The sequence below is a fragment of the Microtus pennsylvanicus genome, chromosome 9, assembly GCF_037038515.1.
Source record: "Microtus pennsylvanicus isolate mMicPen1 chromosome 9, mMicPen1.hap1, whole genome shotgun sequence".
NCBI classification, from domain to species: Eukaryota; Metazoa; Chordata; class Mammalia; order Rodentia; family Cricetidae; genus Microtus; species Microtus pennsylvanicus.
Window position 1 is genome coordinate 63,458,024 of NC_134587.1, and position 23,817 is coordinate 63,481,840.

A 23,817-nucleotide genomic window follows, 5' to 3' on the forward strand; every position below is an offset into this window, starting at 1 on the left:
TATTTATTTGCAGTCCTGAGTTAGACATTTGTGAGAGGGCAACACAGTCTTTGTAAAAATGAGTCTGGGGTTATTCCATCCTCCTTTGATCACCCTTTTGGTAGAGTTTGAGGAGGGCTGGCACTTATTCTACTTTAAGCATCTAGAGAGTTTGCCACTGAAAGAAATTTGCTGTGTTCAGGGTTGACCCGCCTGCCAACCTTTCTTCCTTCTCCCCCCTCAAGTGTGTTAGGCAAAGGCTCCACCAGTGATCCCCACCCCCACTGCTTCAGGACAGTCCTGGCTGCTGACTCGAGCTGCCTTTGCTTTGGTGTCCCTTCAGTCTGTTTCTTAAGGGTCACCTATGGGCGGACACTTAAGTCTGATGTTAGCTTTGTGGCCCACTGTAGTTCTGTGATGTGGATTATGTTTTTTTCTCCCCCATTCCTCATTCACTCTACATGTCTACCTCCATAGTTACTTTAGCCCCTACGCATCTGAATTTCAGCTCTGCTGATTTAGTCTAGCATCTTACTAATCTCTGCTCCAGGTGTTACAGACCTTGACTATTTTCTTCCTCTTCTAACTTTGAGTGTAGTCTGTTCTAAAGCCACTAGTTGGGAGCACACAGTGCTGTGGCTTACCTGAGACCTGACTTACTTCTTCACACAGACCTTGATGGATGTTCTATTCCTTTACGGTGCACAGGCTGCATCTGAATCCTGTGGTGTTTTGTGTTTCTGCTCTCATTTGCCTGGAGATCTGTTCTGGCTTTTCTTCGGCTTTCTTCTGGGCCCCTTGGTTGTTTAAATGTGTGCCATACAATTTTCACTCATGCTCACAAGTGCACGTGCTTGCACACACACACACACACACACACACACACACACACACACACACAATTGTTTGAGAATTTCATACATATAAGCAAACCATTTTTTTTAAAATCAAATCCACCTCATTCCCTCTTATTTAATTCCTTCCCTATCCCCAGCCACTTTTCCCTCCAGAATCAGCTGCTCTTTCTTTTCAGCCCACTGAATCTCCTGACTTCTGCCAGGTGTACACGAGGCCGCCCCTGAAGTCTAGGTAGTTTCTCAAGGATTGCATCCCTGAAGAAAACTGGCCCAGCCTTCCCCTCAGCCATCAGTTGCTGATAACTCCTCAGAGTAGGGATAGAATTTCACAGTCCCCCATCCCCATCCAGGAAGGGATTTGGCTGGCTTGACCTTGTGCCCCTCTGGTGTATCTTTTTATCTTCTTGCTGATCTTTACCCTCACAGAACACCTACTCAATGTTATTTCAATGTCCTTACATTTGTTTACTTGTTTTTAGCATGATGGCCATTTTTGAGTTTTATCTGGGCATACTTGCAGAGAATGTGTCTGCTGGCTCTAGTCCCTGTTAATGTCTGCAGGGTCTATTGGGAAAGGTGTTTGCAATACCCCCCTTTTTTAAAAGACTATTTAGAAAATTTGCCTGGATAGAAGAATACGTCTACTATTGACAGCTGGGCATTAGACTGTATCATTGCTGAGTCACACAATTCTGTTAATATTTACTATAGAGTGGAGCTTGGGTGCATCATGTACTCTTGATGGATCGACCATTTCCAGACATCATTTGTCTCTTGTGATAAATTACAACTTATAGTCCATTTCCTCTGGTATAAGCACAGCCACCCTGTTCTTCCTTGTCTCCCAAACATGCAGGAACTTCTTCCTAGTCTTCATGTCCATTCTGTGTCCTTAAAGGACCAGTGAGTCTCCTATTAGCAACATACAACAGATCTTATCCCTATGTTTATTTCTGTTGGTTTGATTGGTTTCTGTTTAATAACCCATTCCTCATCCTCTGTCTTTTGATTGAAGAATTTAATCCATTTATATTTGATGTAATTATGATCAGAAATGCTAAGTATGGTCATTGTGTTAAGTATATTTTTCTTGTAAGATTGCTTTGCTCATTCTTCTCTTTTTATCTTTCATGATCTGCTGGTTTATCTTTCCCTGGATCCTTCTCTTTTTTATTTATTTTCTACAGACTCTATCAAGCATTTACCAAGTAGTTTATAAAAACTACTGTATAGCTAAAACTAATGGATTTTACATGGTTATCAATGTCCCTTCAGTAATGGATTTCATATGGATATGAACTTATTTTCAGTCATGCATAGACATCCCACGTTTTTATTCTTTCTCTCAACTTATCTTCTCTCACTCTCAGAGAGTCAGTCCAGGGCAGAGACCTTCTCCTCACTGTCTATCCAGTTTCCTCCTCCAGCTCCTAGTCACCCAGCTTCCTCCTCGATACAATGCATGGTACATATGCAGAGTGCAATTGTAATGTAGTCCTTTTGTTTACCTCCTGAACTTCAACCTACACTCATATGACATTAAATATCAGATACAAGCAATGATAAATTTGTTATGTTTAAATTTTAATATTTCAAACCCTATCTCCTCTGGACAGAACCTCAGTCATATTCTCTCATGACTTACCATATATTCTATACAATATATTTGACTCTACCTATTTTCAATTTTCTCCATATAGTGCAGTTCTGTGAGGACAAGACTTTGTTTTCATTTTCTGTTTTCTTTGTTATTTACCAAGAGCTCTCTTATTGTCTACTATAAATATGTTCTGAGTGGCCAAATAAACATTATATTGTATTCCTTTGATTATCTGCATATTAAGTTCTGTGTTTTTATTTATGGAAAACAATGTTTTCCCTTTCTAATATAATAGAATTCTAATATAATGTAATTCATACTATAACAATTATTTTAATTTTTACCTACAGCATTTGAATTTGTATAACACAGGTTGTCAGAAAGAAATAATTGGCCTGTAATTGTACACAAGAAACATTATGGTGCAATGAAGGTCAAATTCGTTAATATCATTTAATGTACTTTTCAAGCTGTGCCTCTTTAATAAGAAACCATTTACTAGTTGTTGCTATCATGATTCAGTTACTTCATAGTTTTAAAATTGTTTGAGAGCATTAATGATTTTCAATAAAAGATGAGGTTATTGTTAATTTGTGAAGCTGGAATTTATTACGGCCTAGATCTCAAACAACTTTTAATAAATAACCCTGGATCTTCTCTGTAAGAAACCAATAAGAAAGCGCAGGGGAAGCAGCCAAACCTGTCAAAGTGCCTGAGGGTCAGAAAGTGTCCTTGCTGTATTTAGGCCAAGGTGATCTAAATTTTCAACTGTGGAGAGGGCAGCACAGGAAGCCCAATGAGGACTTTACTCTTTATTAGCCATGAAGACAAGGAGAGGATGGTCTGGCAGTGCAGGATCTGAAATCCAAGAAAAACCACAGCACAGACCAATCATTTTTGGCTTAAATTTAAAAGGTTAAAACCCAGTAATTCAGGGCTAGGAAGATGGCTCAGAGGGTAAGAGCCCTACCGGTGCAATCATGAGGACTACAGTCCAGAATCCCAGGACCCACGTAAAAAGTCCGTGAGAATATGTGTGTGAGGTCTTTATGGAGAAAGCGCTGTGACACCAGTGGAAATGACAGGGAGGGGATATCCCTAGTGGACTTTAGCCAGGGTAGGTCCTGAAAGGCCTCAGCGAGCAGTTTTCATTCTCATTTATATTAGAAAACTACAAGGTGGAATAAGCAAGCAAATGAGATTTTACAGAGGAGGCTGTGGCAGCCAGTAGATTTTTAAGGGCAATAACTCATTGTTTCAGCAATTCCTCCAGGTCATTCTGTTCCAGGCAGGAAGTGAACATGCTTGGTAAATAGGCAGTACAAGTAGCTCCTTAAACCAAAAAAAAAAATAAAAAAGAAAAATAAAAAAAAACTCACTATCTATCAAATAATTGGTCTTTTCTACCTTATTTGTTTGCAAATACACTTAAATCTGAACCCCCAGTGCTGTGAGGGTGGTGAGAGGAGTCTGAATCCAGGGTTAGTGGGAGACTGTGTCCCAAGGGAATAAGACAGGTAAAGATAGACGGATAGATAGATAGATAGATAGATAGATAGATAGATTGATTGATTGATTGATGGAGAAGAGAGAGAGAGAGAGAGAGAGAGAGAGAGAGAGAGAGAGAGAGAGAGAGAGAGATACAGAATGGGACATTTGCCACTTTTGCTTCCACGGGCTACATACATACATTCATACACACCCACACAAACATAGGTAATTTTTAAAAAAAAAAAAACAACTAACATGTATCACTTAGAGTGAGCACCCTGAATGCATCATGTTCATGCCTGTGTGAACCTATAAAACAGCATAAACCTATAAAACCCATGCACCTATAAAGCAGCAATAAGAAGGACACCTTTGCCGGGCGATGATGGCACACTCCTTTAATCCCAGCACTTGGGAGGCAGAGGCAGGCGGATCTCTGTGAGTTTGAGACCAGCCTGGTCTACAGAGCTAGTTCCAGGACAGGCTCCAAAGCCACAGAGAAACCCTGTCTCGAAAAAACCAAAAAAAAAAAGGACACTTTTAATTATGGAAAGCAAACAAAGACAAATTGAAAAAACCTGACAAAGTATAAATACTTCTATATTTGGCATTTAAAGCTGAACTCAACAAAACCTTATACCATACATTGACACATTAAGTCATACCATACCTACCTACTGACTCCTTATTAGCTTACTCAATTAGCTTACTAATCAAAACTCAGATTTTAAAGCCACAGTCTTGTCCAACCATTATGATGTTATCATCTACAAAGTCCACACTGTAGAAATGTGCAATCCAGGATAAAAAAATAAAACTAACCAGAAAGAGCTACCAATGCTATTAGTAAATGTAGGACCATGTGCTGGGCTGCACCCTAGCTTCCCCATGTGTCTTTCTGGTCTACCCCTACTGCAGCAAGTGAAGTTCTGCCCCGAATGGTGTCCTATGTAAGGATTGATGTTGCTATAAAACAGACAATTTAGAGAGGAGATAACCCAAATATTATATTAGTGACACTATAGTTATTTCTTTTTTTATTTTACTAGTATTGAAAAAAATTTAATCTGCTTAATAAAGATGTAGTTACTGAGTATAACATAGTGTGCCAGTGCATATATACACTGGGCAATGTTTTGGTCACATTAAATGTATTTGTCAGTCAAACCTTTATTTTTTGGAGTTGAACAACTCCATAAAACTCCAAACATTATAGGTTAATGTTCTTGTCTACTCTTTAGGAGTTGACAATAAGACCCCATTGCTGTGTGTAAGTTTAGAAGTTGACAATAAGACCCTATTGCATATATGTGTGTGCAAACATGTGTTCAATACACACACATATATTATATATGCATCATTTTTGCTGTGTTTTTTTCTCTTTCTATTATTAGGACTTTGAAATGTTTGTGAACTGTGTATTGCTCATCTTTTGCAAACCACCTTCAAATGTGACATTTTTCTTTTTCCTTCACTTCTTAGGGCTGCGTATAACTTAACCCGCTCATAGTTCTTCCTCACTTGTAGAGTAAATCTGTCAAATGGTTGCATTAGTTATTTTCTGTTGCTATGATTAAACAACCTCATAAAATGTCAGTTAGGGAAGAAAGGTTTCTGTTAGCTTACAGTTCCAGGGCACACACTCCATTAGACAGGGAAGGTGTAACAGTTGGAGCTTGAGGCATGCCTGACAGCCAGGAGGCAAAGAAGCCATGTTTAAAGCATTCAGACTAAGCAAAGACAGAAAGGAGGAAGCGGAAGCAAGCAAAGCCTGTTCCCAGTGATGTTCTTCCTCCAGCAAGGTTGCACCTCCTAAAGGTCCCATAACCTTCCCAAACAGTGCTACCAACTGAGAACCAAATTTTCAAATCCATGATCATGGGGGTTGGGGGGCAACTCATAATTATACCACAGCAACTATCTTAACAGCAAGTATGAAGAACACAGCTGCATATAACATATCCACTTGCAGACACTTACACGGAATCTCTCCATATCCCTTTCTGCTTACACTAAATAAAATAACTATTGTGTAATGCTATGAGCTACACATATATTGTGTGCTTCAACTATTGATGGGAAAGAGTAGATTACACTGGTTCTCTTATGATCTTCAAATTCATTGGGATCTAATCTATCAAACATGGACTTGAGAAGCCATAACAAATGGCAAGTGAGGAAATGAGAGTGGAAGGAAACTGTGGCTGTGTTCCCTAAAAGACACACTATGAAGGCCTCTCCTGATGGATACACCCATACATTGAGAGAGGAAGGCCAGAGAAAAAACAGCCCACTGAGCATCCACGTTCCTCTTACATGAAGTAGGTACCTACTTCTACACAGACATAGATAGGTTGGGTGATACTTTGGAATGTTCTATTAAAACAACAAAATTACAATTAGAAATAGTGGGGTTGAAGAGATAGCTTTACAGTTAAGAAAACTGGCTGCTCTTCCAGTGGTCCTGGGTTCAATGCCCAGGACACCCACGGCAGCTCACAGCCACCTATAACTCCAATTCTAGGGGATCCACACCCTCTTCAGGCCTCTGCTTGTACCAGATATACAAGTGGTACACAGACACACATGCAAGCAAAACACTCACATACTAAAAAAAGAAAAAATTAAAAGTTATCTTTTGTATGTAAGGTGCACTAATACTGTTTGGGAAATTTTAAGGTCTCAATTATGCTGTCATTGTGTGACAGATGGGTCTAGGAGAGAAAGACAATATAGCAGTGATAAGCACGTGCCTGGACAACACACAGTCACGTAAGCATTGGGCATCCAAGTCCATTGCCAGGCAGTCAGCTGCACCACTGTTCTGAGATACTCTTTTACATAAGGTGAAGAGGGATGGATGATACATCACAAGGAAGAATGTGTGATATGACAGAGCTTTCATCCCTCTGCCTGGGCTCCAGGACCCGGTGGATACCACATCCCACAGCAGCATCTACAGCGGAAAGGGCTTGGACACAACCGTACCCTCCATCTTCACTCTTAACTCATCTCCACACTACAAAGTGGGGCTCGCCCTGAACCTTCGCTCCTGCTCTTCACACTTCGGTAATTTATAGATTAAAAGATGGAACTTAGGTGGAACTGTCACCCCTCCCTTTTCACACTGAGATCATCTCTACCTTAAAGAAGGGAGTTTGCAGAGAATGCCCCTTCTTTCCCTTTTACCCTTAGTCCAAACCGAAGCCACTTAGAATAAGTCCCAGGGAAAGCCTGTGGAAGTCATAGTTATTGCGCATCGTTGAGGAAGATATATAAACTTTTACATTATGGATATGAGGTTTTTGTCTTTAAATTCTACTCACATATTGGTTGACACCCCCATATATATGTCATCTATCTATCTATATAAATTTCCTGTGTGTTTATGGTTCTTCATTTTTTTATGGTTGACAATTAAGTTAATACAATGAAATGTTGTATTTTCCAGACTATTTTCCATCTCCTGAAATGTTCTTGCACTGTGAATTGAGGGATGTGTCCAAAGGTGGCTCTGTCACACAAGGTAGTCCTGAAAATACGGACCCAGCAAGAGGAAGGCTTGAATAGCTTTTCTCCTGGGACCCTCCAGTCACAGGGTAATTTCAGAGGGTCTGATGTCAGTCACAATGGCATTTAAGACAGAAAAGCCATGAGTATTCTGAGCCATGGTACTTTTTGGTTTATTTTTGAAAACTATAAATGCTTTGTCGAAAATTAAGTCACAGTAGTCCTCAACATTAAATCATATCTGTTCATACTAGCCTTGATAAAAACCTGAAATGTCCAAGTAAGTATGTAGGCTTACATTACTCAAAGATGCTAATTGGGCCTCATGCTAGTCACTTCAGGGAGAATCCTAACTGGCATGATTTATCAAGGAATGTTTTTATATCTGTCATTTCCCCCAGTCTGTCTGTAAAGCCTACCCTTTTATTTGTAAATTTAACATGTATGGGTTTAACTGCATTAAAACACACTCTTGTATCTATTAAAGAAGGCACTAAGAAAATTAGAAGATTAATAATACATTGTTTTAGGCTCTAGATGTATTGTATGTCTTGGACTTTAGACAATTGGTTTGCTTAAATGTAGGAATATAGAAAAGAGGTGGTAAATAGCAAAATCATCCCACTTCCACCCCAATTCCGGTCTCACATTTGAATGTCAGACTCACTATTTTCATCTTGGGCTTTCTGGAAAATGATTTATCTAGATCCACGGTATCTTAGTCACTTGTTCTATTGAAGTCATATTCCACTTCCCAGCCCCATGAGCTTCCAGCTATACCATAATGTAAAACTGCATTCAATATAATTTAAAAACTCCCCATAGTCTATAATAGTCTTAGCCCAGTTTAAGGTCCAAGTTCAAAGTCTCTTTTGAGACTCAAGGCAGTCTCTTAAGTAAAATTCTCTATTAAATCAAAATAAAAAGTAGAGCATATATTTCTAACACACAATAGCACAGAATATATATTACCCTTCCAAGAGGAAGGAAAGGGAGCACAATGAGGAAATCCTGGGCCAAAGTAAGACTGAAAACCAGCGGGATAAACTTCAGTGTGAAGAGACAACATGATCAAGGCAACTCCTATGAAAAAAAGCATTTAACTGGGGGGGTTGCTTAAAAATTACAGAGGTTAAGTCATTTATCATCATGGCATGGAACATGATGGCATACAGACAGGCGATGGAGCAGTAGATGAGAAAGAACTCCATCCTTATCCATAAGCAGAGAGACGGAGAGGGAGAGGCTAGGTCTGGCATACATTTTCGAAACCTCAAAGCCCAATCCTTCTAATCCCTCCTGCTTTGGCAGAAGCATCACCCTAGCCCCTGGCATCCATACATCCAAAGAGTGTGGAATGGTCAGATGGAAGTTTCCATCCCAAGCTTTCACCCAAGGAGTTGCCTCAGTCCAGACTTCACACCTGAGAAAGTCCACCAAATAATGACCCTTCCCCAGGGATGCTCAAGACCTCTCTCTCCCATGGGGTATTTAAGCAGAGAACAAACACGTGGTTTCCTGGTCTTCATTTCCTGGCTCCTCTCTGGGGGGCTGGAAAGCCCTCTGGGAGCATATGTATTCATTAAACCTGTGCTTTTTCTAATTCGGTTTGATTTGGCCTGATTAGGATTATTGCATCGATGAAGAGGTTTATCAGGGTGCAAAAATTTTTCATTTCCAAATAGTGCCATTCCCTGATAACTCAGCATTCAAATAGATGAGCTGTGGGAACCATTCTTATCCAAACCTCCTCACATAGTTTTCAAACATGAAAAGACAACAAGACTGGGCCTCAGCCACATCTAAAAGCTGCCCAAGTTTAAGTCCACTCTGCCTGAGTGAGAATCCACAGGCTGCAGAGTTCTTCTCAGGAAGGCCAAGGTCAGCCTGCACCCCTGGCTTAGCTCACTGCACCACGAGTCTGAAGCAGCCAGGGAGGGGTACTTAAAATTGTCTGGCTACCTTGAAGATCTGATTTAAGAAATATATCAGGGAGAGTGCTGCCTCAGAACAGTTTCTCTGGAGCTTTACTGAAGCAGGAGATCAAGAAAGCCTGGACAGGATCAGTACTCAACAAAGATGCTAAGTGGACAAGATAACGTTTTGATACCGTCAATGTACCTGGTCCTCTTTAGCAAACCTCCTTCAAGAATGTGTGTGTGTCCACACAAAAATGAAAAGAGTTTTTTAATTTAATTTAATTTTTTGTTTTTGAGATAGGGTTTCTCTTTGTACACTTGGCTGTCTCCAAACTCACTTGATAGACCAGGCTGGCTTTGAACTCAGAAATTTGCCTGCCTTTGTCTTCTGTTTTCAGGTACTAAAAGCATGTACCACCACACCTGACTTGTTTGTATTTTTAATGAATCTTTTTTATTTTTTTTATATGCCTTGGTGTTTTTCTTACATGTATGTCTATGTTAGAGTGTCAGATCTCTTGGAGCTGGAGTTGTGAGTTGCCATGTGGGTGTTTGGAATGAACTAATGTCCTTTGCCAGATCAAGCAGCCAGTATTCTGAGACTCTGAGCTAGCTAGCTCTCCAGCCCTGGGAAGAAGGTTTTGCTTGATGTGGACTATAGGAAAAGAAAAAAGGCGTGGAGGGCACAAAATCCACCTGATGCTATAGAACTAGAAAAAATGTACCTTAAATTATTAAAACTGTAGATTTAAACATTGCCACAGGGGCAGCTAACATTTCTTTATTCCATCCTTGATTTCATGATGGGGCAACATTCAACATAAGCAGCTGTTCACTTTCCCCGAATTCAGAATCACAAACACTTAAAAGCTAAAATACGGTTTTGTTTATACTGAGGATAGCATGGGAGCTAAATTAAAATGCACCAACTGTAAGTGTTATTCTAGCTAGAGCTGATCCCAGCTTATCTCACACGAAGGAGTCAAAGCAGGCAGAAAACACCTCCCAGAGTACAGGGTGACTGGGAATTCTCCAGAAGCTTCACTGCTCAGCTGAACATGTGCCTGAGGTCTTTATTGAAGCACAGTTGCCCCGTTCCTTTTAAGACAGAAGGAGCGAGCGTAGACGCTTGGGTATTCTGCTTTGCTTGCAGCACAAGCTCTCTGCATTGACATTTCTTACGGTACTTGGTTCTCATAACCCGGCATAAGCTGGGTAATAAGACCTTGATATGTAGGATCTTATTGCTAAGTCTGGGGAAGGCAGCAGATGTTAACTTTATTAAATCAATCAAACTGCACAATTAAAGTTCAAGCACTGTGCTTTAATTAGGACTGTGGCTAGTTACAGATCTGTACACAGGATGGGTTTCCACCAAATATCCATGCTGACATTTTGGATGTGATTCAGGCATTCTCACAGAGCCTGGCCAATAAATTAAGCCACCAGCATTCACTTGGTATATTGAGTTGTAGTAAGACTGAGCACTTCACCTTGTATTAGGGCTGGGCAAAGCGGCCTAGAGTGAAGAGTAGGGTGCCAGAAGCCAGCCACTGAGTCAGAGACAGTCCCTGCTCCCACTATTAGGAGTCCCACAAGAAGGCAAGCTATACAACTGACACATATATACAGTTTCATTTTTACAAATGGTAATTCAACATGAACCAATGTCTATTTACATCTTTCAACAGGTATAAGATTTTTCTAAGTGCTTTTTAAAGTGCAAAAATTGTCTAAATGTTTTGTCTGCCAAGAATATGAAAAATATTATATTTAAAAATATGACAAAATTAGGGACTGAGCTCACATTTAAGAGCATTTGCTGTTCTTCCAAAGGACCTGGATTCAGTTCCCAGCACCCACTCTGTGGGTGGCTCACAACATCTGTAACTCCAGTCCCAGGGGATCTAACTCTCTTCTGGCCTCAGCAGAGACTGCATGCAAACTGTGCACATACAGACAGGCAGGCAGGCAGGCAAAACACTGATACATGTAAAACAAAGATAAATAAATCTTTAAAAAATGTTACAAATATGTTATTAAGAAGAAAAATAAAATTGCATTATTTCTTTCCTTAAACATCTAGTCTTTGTGTTGACGGGTTTGCATAATAACAAGCTTATCAAATACACTTTTGTGATAAATTCGGTTTTCTTCAAAATATCTCGATGAACAGAAAATGAGATTAAGCAATGGAAGAAATAAAATCAAAGTGCCTTAAGTCAGCTTAGGTCCAGACATAGAAGACCAGAAAACATTAGATCCATCCAATGCTGGCTTCCATACTCAAACTCTACTAAATAGCCCTGACACTCAACCAACCTGGATGTTGAGAACAGAAATTTATTAACAATCAAGCTTGCCTACAAGGTCATGAATATCATAAATTATTTTAGTTTTTGTTTGATTTTTTTTAAGAAAACAAACAGGATGTAAAATCTATTATAAACTCATGGATGGTTTTGTTGAGAAAAAGACAAACTCAAGCAACAGAGGGAAAGATGAGACCTCCATGGCTCATGATATTGCTCTCTCTGGGCTATCAAAAGGGGAGAAAAGACAACAGCGAGGGTTTGTAAATTATCCTTTGTGCTCGATCAGTGTACACACCTGTCATTCTAGGCTGACATCCCACCTTGCAAAGCTGCAAAATTAACTTTCTTACCTTTGTTCCTCTGTGTCTCTGGGGCTTTCTCTTCTCACAAGCAAGATGAAGGATACATGTTTAAAGACCTAAAATGTTTGGCTTTATTTGCCTTTAACATAGATTGTGCAAACACTGAAGATGTTATTAAATCTTACGATCTAGTCACACTGCTTAGCAGGCGTGTCAGCATGATCTTTTCTAAAAACGTAGAAGCATAGCCAACCGTGTGTGTGTGTGTGTGTGTGTGTGTGTGTGTGTGTGCGAGAGAGAGAGAGAGAGGAGACAGAGAGAGAGATTGAGAGACAGAGAAACAGAGACAAAGAGAGATAGAGACAGATTGACAGAGAATGAAGGACAGCATTGTCCCCCTGTGCCTTCACTCTCCACAGACCTAACAGCTTCTGTCTTTGTTCAGGGGGAAAAAAATCTTTCTTGGCCTTAGCAAAGACAGAACATGAGCTGTGGTATGAAGTGCATAATCTGGGAAAATATATGACATCCAGGATTTGTCAGAAAAACATACCATATGACAGCCCGGACTTCCTAAATTTAAGAGATTTCCATAAACTAATTATTTTCAGTGCTTGGTGTTGACTTTGTGCTACTTTTACAGGCATTGCCACATTGAAAATTTCCACAGAGCAATCATGTGAGGTTCACCCAGGTCTTACATGCTTCTTATTTCATTTTTCTTTGTAAAATGCAGGTCTTAGAGCAAAATGGACCTCCCGCTGACTCTGCATCATTTTTTTCTGTTGACAGACGTTTACCAAATGCTCCTTGCTAGGCCACCTGGTAAATGTAGGTGAAATGTGAAGAAAGGTGAGACGTGGCTCAAGATGTCTGAATGTCCTCACTCACATAAGCAAGGGAGGGCCAGACCTGCCTAGTCCTTCAGCTCCCATTCCCACTGGGGTGGGGAGGGGAGGGTGGACTAAACATCTTCAGAAATACAAATTTGTGTCTGCACAGTTTTACTCGTCATTGTTCCTTCTACTGTGTGATGCCATGAACATCTGCATAGCATAGATGAGCTTTGTTATTCTAATGATCTGAAGATGCCTTATTGCATTCAAAAGGTGTGTGTGTGTGTGTGTGTGTGTGAGTTCTATGCAAGTAATGTGCCCTGAGGGTGTTTAGGTGAATGACTCAGACAACATCAGTTTTCCCATCTGCAGGGTCCTGTCATCATCATTCTCCTATGGGTACCTGACTTGGAAAACTGCAGTCACCTCAGTCCCAGGCCACAGGAAACAGGGGCCCAAAGCTGCAGACAGTCGGAAACGATATACACCCACACATTCTGTTTTATAAGTAATTTTAAAAACTAAATGCTATGTTTTAAAATATATCACCAACTGTGTGGTGGAGATTTTCTTCTGACCTCACAGAGACAGTTAAACAGAATCTCCATCGCGCCAGGCTCTTGACTCCATTGTACTGTGTCTGTCAATGAAGAGCAGAGGGATGAGTCTGCTCAGGAAGACCCAACAGCCTTTATCACTGAATCAACCTCACTAAACCCCTGCTGTGTCCATGTGACAACATCCATGAGCTAAGGTATGTCTGACAGCAGGAGAGGGAGACAAGGCATTGAGTGACTGTTATTATTATTGTCTTTAAAGCAGATATGACTAAATGTCATGCTGATGAAAGATAGTTCAGGATTCTCTAAAATTAATAATAATAAATCTAAACTATCTTTTTTTCCCCAATATTTTCAGAAGCCAAAGGGAAAGTACTGAAGCCAGAACTTAATCGATACTTCTTCAAATACTGGACACATGTCATATTTTATACACCTTGCTTACGGCTGAATAATCAGTAACTCCGTGTGATTTTACCAATAAGACATTTAAATAAGAGAGTGGAGACAGGACAGTCACAGCTACCAAGCCCCACCACACCCACACTTTGGCGTTCAAGAATCAGAGCTTGAGGTTCTAAGAGTCGCATCCTCTCCACTCTGTGGTGACCATATGCCTGGGCTGCATTGCAGTAGTCTCTAAGCCAGTGAAACGCATATCAGCTCCTCTGTGCTATTTCATTTGACACATCTTTGCACACAAGTAACTATAAGCATTTTGCCTGTGTTTAGCTATTCATCCATATTTTAATACAGGGCAAGGTATTCGTGATGTAGGTGTGTGATTTACTCTTGAGTGGGAGGACATGCTGCCAAATGTACCTGATCTACAGGTTACATGGGAAACTTGATGGCTTCAGGGTCCCACAGCTCAGGACCTCTCAGGGCCAGCCTTAGTCACAAAGTCACATAATCCCAACTTCAGGATTGACAATAGTGAGAAGCACAACTATAAACATCAATAAGAAAACTCCTTTCAATTATCTTCCAAATACATTGTGATAAGGACATGACATTTTGAAAGTATAGGAAGTACATTAAAGGTTAAATGAAACTGGATATATTGTTTATTTCTGATAACTGGATGTAGGACAGCAGGACAGTGAATTGCCCTCTTTCTCTTTGAAGATTTAGATATTTTCACCCCAGTTTCTGAAAAGCCCATTTACAAAGTTTTATTCTATAGTAAATGTTTATATTACCATTTTCCCTTTACTTCCAGGAAAAATATACATATCCAGGTTACTGAAATAAATGTATCTTCCCAAAATTTGTTTTTGGAACAACATGTAACATATTACACAAATATCAGTTAGTTGACTTAAGTGTTCCTGCCTCAACATGCAATGGTCTGAGTATAAAACATGTTTAAAATTATAAAAATATCTTTAAAATTGATGTTGAAAAATAGATTGGAACAAGAAAGCATTTGTAAGCTGCTCATAGCCACAAGGGACTATAAGCAAAATATTTACTGTGTTCAATACAATTTCTGCTTTGTGCTGACGTTTTTGTGTGTGCTTGCTTATGAAAGAGAAATTTTTGTGTGTGTATGTGAAGTACTTATGCGTCTGTAAAAACAAAGAAAACTCTGTATGCTACCACACTGCCAATCACCCTGTAAGCTTTCTTTTCTGCATTCCCTATCTTCTCAGAAATATGTATACTCTTCTTAAAATAAAATTGCCATCCATTAACCATTTTATAAACAGCACATTATAGTTAGAAAAGGGGCTTGAATCCAGTTCACTGAGCCAACAAGCCCCAATACCAGCATTTTTAACCAGATACTATCTAACTATTTCTTATTTCATATTTTGTCACCATTAGAAATTATTTGCAAATGACTTGATTTCCCAAAAGGTTGGAGTTTCTCAGTATTTCTGCATTTCAAACTAGAACATATCTGGTTCCTAAATTGCCGAGATCCTATGAAAGGCAAACCTGAGGTATCTAATTAACAAGATCGTTACTTAAATGAACTTGACCTTAATATGCTTCATCTTCCAGCAGTGTGTCTCAGTGGATATTTTACTACCCACACACTGCTATTGGTGGGAAGCATGTGGTAATTTATAACTGTCGGACTCAGGAAGGAAGCTCACCTTCTATTCTAAACCCATTGGGATTTTGATTGAAATAGAGTGAGATATTTCCCCCAAATCTATTGATGATTTCTATTTTTAATGACACAGCTAAATCTGCACACACAGTTCTCTGATTCAAAAACTTCTCTGTGCTATCAAGGTAAGGGAAGGGGAAAATTCTGGCCAATCTCCTAAAGGACCTGGAGGGGAAAATCTAACACCAGTCATGGCTGGAAGCCGTGGGCACAGATCTGTGTTATTGTCCTCTGTCCTCCAGCTGCTTCACGCGACACACAAAGTCCAAAGTTAAAGCATTGCTGTTTGAAGTGATGTAAATGTGTTATTATATCTGTCTTCCTTCTCAAAGCCACAACATGCTGGATACAAACACGAAACCCAACAACTTAGGCTACCCTCAGTAAAGTACTAGTTCTGGCATCGGTGCCAATGGTATTTTTAATTAAAATAACAGAAATGACATACCTGACCTTTTCATTTGGTTTTATTAGCCTGTGACATCAGTTTGTGGAAATGGCTACAATGGACTGCTGGCCTCTTGTCACAGGTGGCGGGAATATTGCTTCCATTCTGTTTAGGACTAGAAGGTCAAAATGCAGCAAGACGTCACGTGTGGACCATCATGAGGAACATGTGTTGCCTTAAGGCCACAGCAATGAAAGAAAGGCCGTCTCAGATAGGAGGAGGCTGAAAATCGCATCTAATCAGTAGGAGGAATGCCGGTCAAATCTATGTCGTCTAGAGTGATGGTCAGACCAGGGCAGTCTGCAGACAAACCAAAGCAAGAATTGTCTGCCTGAGGGAACCTGTGCCCTTGCCTCTGTGACTTGCAGTTGTGGTGACTGTTGTGTGATTAGTATCTTATTGGGGATTCTGTGACCAGTGCCTCTGATCAGCTGGACTGTTCTCTAACCTAGAAACCCAGTTTTACCCTTCCTGCTGGCCTTCTAACTGTAGTCTCAAAATCACTACTAGGAACTCTGAAGTACGGTTTGCCAAAATGCTTCAATTCACTGTGGCAAGACAAAAGCCTCCTTCCAACCTCCTGCTGCCTTCCACCCACACAGCCCACCAATCACATTCTTTTTAGATTTTATGTAAAAAGTGCAAACTTGGCAGTTGGTGGTAAACACTTAAAGAACTATAGATTCTTTAACTATCTAAAAACTATTCCCAATGGGTCTTAGGCAGAAAACACTAGAAAATTTCTTTTTTTCCTTGCTTTATTGAGTGAGTATATGGAGGCCAACACCTTTCTTACCTGGATGCAAGAAGGCTTTGGGGTTCGGGTGGCCAGTAAAGTTCGGGCTGTGGGAAGATGGCAGGTCCTGGACTGGGGTGTCTGAGTGTCAGTAAGTTCGGGCTGTGGGAAGATGGCAGGTCCTGGACTGGGGTGTCTGAGTGCACCTTAGATGCTGATTTGAGGAACGGTGCTCAGTTACTTACTGCCATTGATAAACATTTTTATCTGACACTAAATTTGCAGGGTAGAAAAGTAAGTTTTAGAAAAGTTCCATTGCTCACAGGAAGGAGTGCCTGGCAGACACCAGGGAGTAAATTCTGGGCTGTGGGGGGCAAGCAAGTAAACAGTCCTGCTGGAAGGAGCTTTGAGGCAATTGGTGACAAGTTTAGATTTTTGTCAGAAGAGAAATGTAGTTACAAGAAGCTGTCAGTCAAATGCAAAGCTGAGGGCAGTGTCTACGGTAACCAGCCGGGTCTCATCGGAAGTGTTAGAAGCGAGATGCAAGAAAGTAAAACCTACTTGAAAGAACTCCAGCCACCGTGTCCAGTGTGAGATCCTGAACTGGATGATAGATTGGAAAGGTGTCTGAGGGATGTTGGGTAAAAACTAAGTTCTGTAAATCAGATCTCAGGATCAATCATCAGTCGGCATCTTGACCATCATAATGACTATGTGGTCCTAAAAAGGAGTACTCTTGTTTTAATTCTGAAATGTTTCAGGAAAGCATTACAAAGAAAGAATAATAAATCAATTGTGACAATTTTTTTTGATGCAACCATACTCAGTGAAGGTACAAAGACCTGAGTGTTAAATATTTTCAAAAGTGTGAAATTATTTGAAACTACAATGCTATCAGTTTTTAAAATTATTTCCCCTTTTTGTGAAGAATGTAGAGTAGAAAAGCCATATCCATCCGCCTGTGTCTTTAAACAATTAACGTCACCTTGTATTTTTAAACAATCAACACGGGCATAGGCCTTTGTCATTAGGACATAGGTTTCTTTTTTTTTAATTTATTTATTTATTAAGGATTTCTGCCTCCTCCCCGCAACCGCCTCCCATTTCCCTCCCCCTCCCCTGATCAAGTCACCCTCCCTCATCTGCTCGAAGAGCAATCAGGGTTCCCTGACCTGTGGGAAGCCCAAGGACCGCCCACCTCTATCCAGGTCTCCTAAGGTGAGCATCCAAACTGCCTAGGCTCCCCCAAAGCCAGTACATGCAGTAGGATCAAAAACCCACTGCGATTGTTCTTGAGTTCTCAGTATTCCTCATTGTCCTCTATGTTCAGCTAGTCCGGACTAACAACATTGAATACATGCCTTCCTGACAAAAGGGGCAAGACAGAGTGTGAGGACCAACACACTTCATACCCTGTTGGTGGTCAAGGTATTTTCTGGGGATTTGTTCATTTTATATTTTCTAAAGTGTGAATTCCCAGGCATGTATGCAAAAATCACTAACAAATTTCATTTTTCGTGTTAAATTTGTTTTTTTGAGAGAGTTAGAAAACAGAGAAGTCTGAAGCTAGAGGAGACTCAAGGTTCAGAGCACTTGGTTCCCCTTCACAGAGCCCAGGACTAGCTTCTAGTATCCACATAATGACACACATTCTGCTATAGCTGCAGTTCCAGAGGAGTCTGAGTAAAGCAGGCCTGCACACGGTGTACAGCACACTTGCAGTCACATCACTCAGATACACAAATTAAAATAATCAAGTCAGTAAAAACAAACAACAGTCTATGCTGGAGACAATAAAAAACACACATCTCTTGAAAAGTTCCAAAATAATTCCATCTTCAGGAGTGTATTTTCATACAAATTCTCAGAAAACTGATTTATTTGTTTTTTTTTTTTGCTCCAGATTCACTAAATATAATTATTTGTGGTGGTTAATATTGATTGCCAGCTTGATAGGGTTTCGAATCACCTAGGAGACAAGTCTTGGGCGTGTCTATGAGGAGTTTCTAGATTAGGCTAAGTGAGGTGAGAGGACCCACCCTGATGGGGGATGGTGCCATACCATAGGCTGGGGCCTGGCATGCATAAGGAGAGAAGCTGAGCATCAGAACTATGGGCTTTCTGCTTCCTGGCTGTGGAAACAAAATAACCCACTGCCTCATACTCCTGTCTCCATGACTTCCTGCCCTGTGGACCACACCCTTGAACCTTGACTCAAAACTCTTTCTTCTTTAAATTACTTGTGTCTGGTAATTTTTTTTATACTATTGGGAAATATGACCGATGAAAATGACTTTTTATATTAACTACACCATATTAACACGAAATATAAGGGCTTTCAAACCTGCTTCTCATATGTGTATTCCCCTACATCACCCCAATAACAAGAGAGGCCCTTCCTGGTATGGCCTTGCTCAACTCCAAATCGGAGAGATTCGGCAGCTTTCTGGAGGCTGACACTGCCGATCTCCTCCGGGTCTAATGGTCTCAGTCTGGGCGCAGAAATCAGGACTGGCTCAGTTCCAGGCAGTGGTGAAAATAATGTCTTTATAAGTCATACCAAATGGAAGAATTTTATTCAATAATTCCAATTTGATAAAAGACCAAAAGCTAAGACCTCAGCTTAGAAAATTGCCTTCCTAAATGAACAATATAGGAAGATAATCTGTACAAGAAACCCTGCATCATGTAAGCAACTTGAAATAATCACCAGTTTAAAATGACACAGCACCAGCAACATTTAAAAGTACAACTCCATGTAGTGAGGCTCGCATGATTCTTATAAAGATAAGAAACCCATATAGGTAAATAATGACTTCCATTTTTTTTTACATAAATGGCATGTTTTGAATGATTTCAATAGTAGGAACCTGCCAATCATTTCCATAATTAGTTCACATTATATTTCTTATATCGCTTTTTTTAAAACTGAAAATAGCCACAGCCCTTGATTCAGAGGACTTTGAGAGACAAGGCAAGTTATAAAAAAATCTATTAAAATAATTCAAAATTAATATCACCATTAGGCAAACTAATGTACTGGCTAATCTGCGGTATTAAGTAGCCTTGATGTATTATGTTACTTAGGTAAAATGACTGCAGTCTGTCTTGCTCATCAGCATTTAAAGCTAATTTTCCTTCCTTGGGATACTAAGGGATGGGAAAACAAGAAATGGCATGGAACGGAGATATAAAATTAGATGAGAAGCAATTTTAAACTTCACTGGCCAGTGTGCATATGAAGCAATCTAAGAGGCAAATATTGATTATAGTCAATAACTCTTCCAGAGATGGTTTTGGTCATGGGAAAAATCCGAGTTTCATTCTCTCGTTCAGTTGCTCCTACCAGGAGTGTAACAGTGAGATAGTTTTGTCCATTTGACACATCTGGGAAGAAAAAAACTCAATCGAAGAATTGATCCCTCCCATCAGATTGCTAGCTTGTGCAGGAGGGCACAGCCCAGGGTTTGTGACTGCATCCGTGGGCAAGTAGACCTGCGCTGAAAAAGAATGGTAGCTGAGCAAGCCAGATAGAGCAACCCAGCAAGCAGCGTTCTTCCACACCTTTGGTTTCATTTCCTGACTTGCGTTCCTGCCCTGACATCCCTCCACGATGGAGTGTAACATTTAAGCTTTCATCCTTCAGTTGGTTTTGGTCAGTTTTTTTTTTTTATCATAGCAACAGAAAGCAGACTCTAACAGGTAGCTATCAATATCAAGAATTTCTACTAGATTAGAAACCTCAGCTCCTTGTATTCTACAAAACACATGAGATCCAGTCTTTGGAAGGCAAATAGACTGTGTATCTCACATCTACTTAAATTTCATCACCGTCACAAGCTGTTGTCATCACCTGCACAGGATACAAGAGCTAGCCCTGTCACTTCCACAAGAGTCTCACCTTAGCTGATCCCATTTTGTTGGGAGTAAGATCACTGGAGAGAATAAACCTGAGAATCTGAGCACCGTTCTGAATTGCTTCCAGTTGGAAGGTGTAGAGATAGCGGGCACATCTTGATCTCATTATGTTCCTGAATGAGAGAATGCAACGAACAAGACCAACCTGTCAAGGCAGAGACTGAAAAGGGCCTTTTCTTATTGAATTCCCTTATGTTTTTGTCAAAAAGCAATTTTACCAGCTATGCATGGGCTTATCTTGAGACATTCTCCCCTGTTTCCGGGAGCAATCCCACACCATATTCACTGCCTTAACTCAAAGGTAAGTCTTCAAGTCACGTAAAACAAGGCCTTAGGTTTATTCTTTTGAGGTTTGCTTGGGATATATATATATATATATATATATATATATATATATATATATATATATACCCACCCTCTGACACATGTCATAAATTTTACTATAGAATTTCAATCTATAGATTTTAAATAAACAAAGCTTACTGGACACTTAAATAGTGCTGATTCTATAGACCACAAACAAAAGAGTTCATTTATCTATCAGGAATGCTGAGTCTTGGTATAATTGGCTTAGTATACTTAGTAACATGGATTACTATATTTTTTTTGTTTCATTTTTAAAACATTCAGAATTTCTGAGATGTTTCATCATTCTAACAGAAATTTTTATATGTAATGTGTATATATTATATAAAAGTATATATAATATCTATTATATATAGCATATATATCCTATAAATAGTTAAATATATACATAAACTATATACCTAAATATATATATACTTCAATTTAATCCTATTTGTTTTAAATATTAACCATTCGAATGCTAGAATTAAAAATATTCTGAGTCTTAAGAGGCAGTTTTGTTAGTAAAACACTTAAGACGTAAGTTTGAGGATCTGAGTGTAGCCTTCCAAATCATTGTTAAGTGGCTGGGTGCCGTGGTGTACACCTGTGATCCCAAAGCTGGGAAGCTGGAGACAGAAGGATCTTGTATAGTTGGGCTGGAAGCTCCAGTTCAGGGGAGACATGTCTCAAACATAGGATGGAGAATAATTGAGAAATGTACCTGACGTTAACGTTTGGCCTCCTGGCATACATACATCCACATTCACATGTACATATGTGCATATAAACACTTAAATGTACTCGTTCACAGCTGGCGTGTATTAATTGTTCCCTTGTAATATGCAGCATTTCTATCTCAATCATCAATCCTTATAGCTTTAGCATCAATTAAAAAAGCCACAACAGTTATCTTGACATACAAATGAGGATTTTATTTTTAGTTCTTTGCTTTGATGTTTATATGTAGGTATGCATGTATATATATATATACATTTACATATGTATATAGTTTCATATCCCTCCTGTTCTAGAGTCCCATACACAGCTATTGGCACCCTACTCCCAATCTTAGGAGGAATGCTTAACAATTTTACTCTTAAAAATTAGCAGTGAGATTTCCATGAAAGATCCTTACTGAATTCAAGTGGCTCCTTCAACACCTAGGGAGCCAAAAGTCATCAGCAAATTTGCAAAAAAGAAAGTTTATCTAGCACTTTTAATCTTAAGCAAAAATGAGAGCATATCCCCAAGAGCATGGCTTCCGACCATGAGCTATGATTTTGGTTAGTCTGCGCAAACATCGCTAACTATAGCATGGGCAGGGCCTCTGTCCTACAGCTCTGTGGAAAATCATCCTATGAGCACAGGCGCCATCTCCCCATCACTGTGTGGCCTCAGCGACTGTTTGGGTAGCAGTACTGTGCACACTGCCAGTTATGCTGACCTCCAGTTCTCACTATCACTGGTCTTGGCAGGATGAAGATCAGAACCATGTCTTCCCCGAGGTGAAGTGTCATGACATACTGAGCTGTCACTGAAAGGTGACTCATCTGTAACATGTTTGTTCTCTTTCTTCCTTGTAGGTGGAAAGTTAATGTCGTTCCTACTTCTCAATAGTACAGTATCGGGGACTGGATTAAACATTTCCCTCAGAATGTAATTAAGATTTTCAATATGCCATTACTTTCCTCATTACTAACAAACAATACACTTTATAACTTCATTTGTAGGAGGTTTAACAATACTCAAATACTTTGCCAAATATAGTTCTTGAAGAAGATTCATTTTTAGGTCATTTGTCTTCCAAAAACCTTTTAATAAATTTTAGACTTTATAACTTTCACAATAGAGACTGAATTAGTTACCCAAAGTCTTCTTTTGATGACAATTACAGCAAGAACATAATTCAGTTAATCCTCAGGTTGAGCTTCCTTTATTAAGGGAGATTAGCTTTTGAGCTTTATAATTATTTGGAAATAATACTTGATGTATCATAAATTTGTGAGAAATAGTTCTGTGTTTATAGGAGATGTTTAATTTAAAATGCTGTCATTAATATTCAAGTGAAGTCTTAGGGACCGAGCAGATATACCAATCTCTGAGACCCCATAGATCTCCTCCATGGTCCTGTGCCTTCTAAAAGCATGGAGAAATGGCCTAGTGACGTCTGCACAGTAAGAAGCCAATGAATGTGTATCAGCTCTCTGAAAGACCATAGGGGGACAGGAAACTTAGGTGTTTATGTTTATAGCAATGCCAAAGTTTAGCGCTCCTCCCTTTGCTGGATTGCATCATATGCTTAACCCGAGTCCTGGAAATTAAGCATATAAATACCAGTATCCATCTAAATGCAACCTATGGACAAAGGTAAGGCGCAGCACACAAAGCGTAGAGGAAACACAGGTGCGCTAGGTGTCTGACTTTGACACACATCTGCAAAGTCACCCCGTGCCTTTATCAAGACATTGGCCTCACTCTGGGAGAATACTAGGAGGCAGATGCTGAGGAAAGAATTCCACAGATGATGTCGATAACCTGTTTCTTCTACGTCACTTGGGTACCACTTAGGCATGAGCACAGTTTGTGGGGACCATCTACCATCCAGACAATACTCACAAGTGGATTTCGTAAAGGGCCGTAGTGACATTTGCAGGACGTTCACTCTGCACTAAGTGAAGCATCACCCTCTGTGCTCTACTTTGTGGGCCTCAAGATGGAGCCTGGGTCTTGAACACTCCCTATTGGAAATGCCACTAAATAAGAGCTCCATTGTGAAAATCAGAGAAACTATGTTTTATGTCTAAATATTGAAAGGTTTTCCAATTTCTCCAGGAATTAGTAAAGATTTTCTTTTTTTCTTTCCTAGCAGAGCAATG

The 23,817-nt window shown here is 39.8% G+C and overlaps 1 protein-coding gene across 2 annotated transcripts in view; it reads right to left on the reverse strand.

Annotated features, from left to right (window-relative positions):
- Csmd1 (CUB and Sushi multiple domains 1) overlaps nucleotides 1-23,817 on the reverse strand; it is a 1,402,422-nt gene that overhangs the window by 617,147 nt on the left and 761,458 nt on the right. The gene's annotated exons all lie outside the window — the stretch shown is intronic.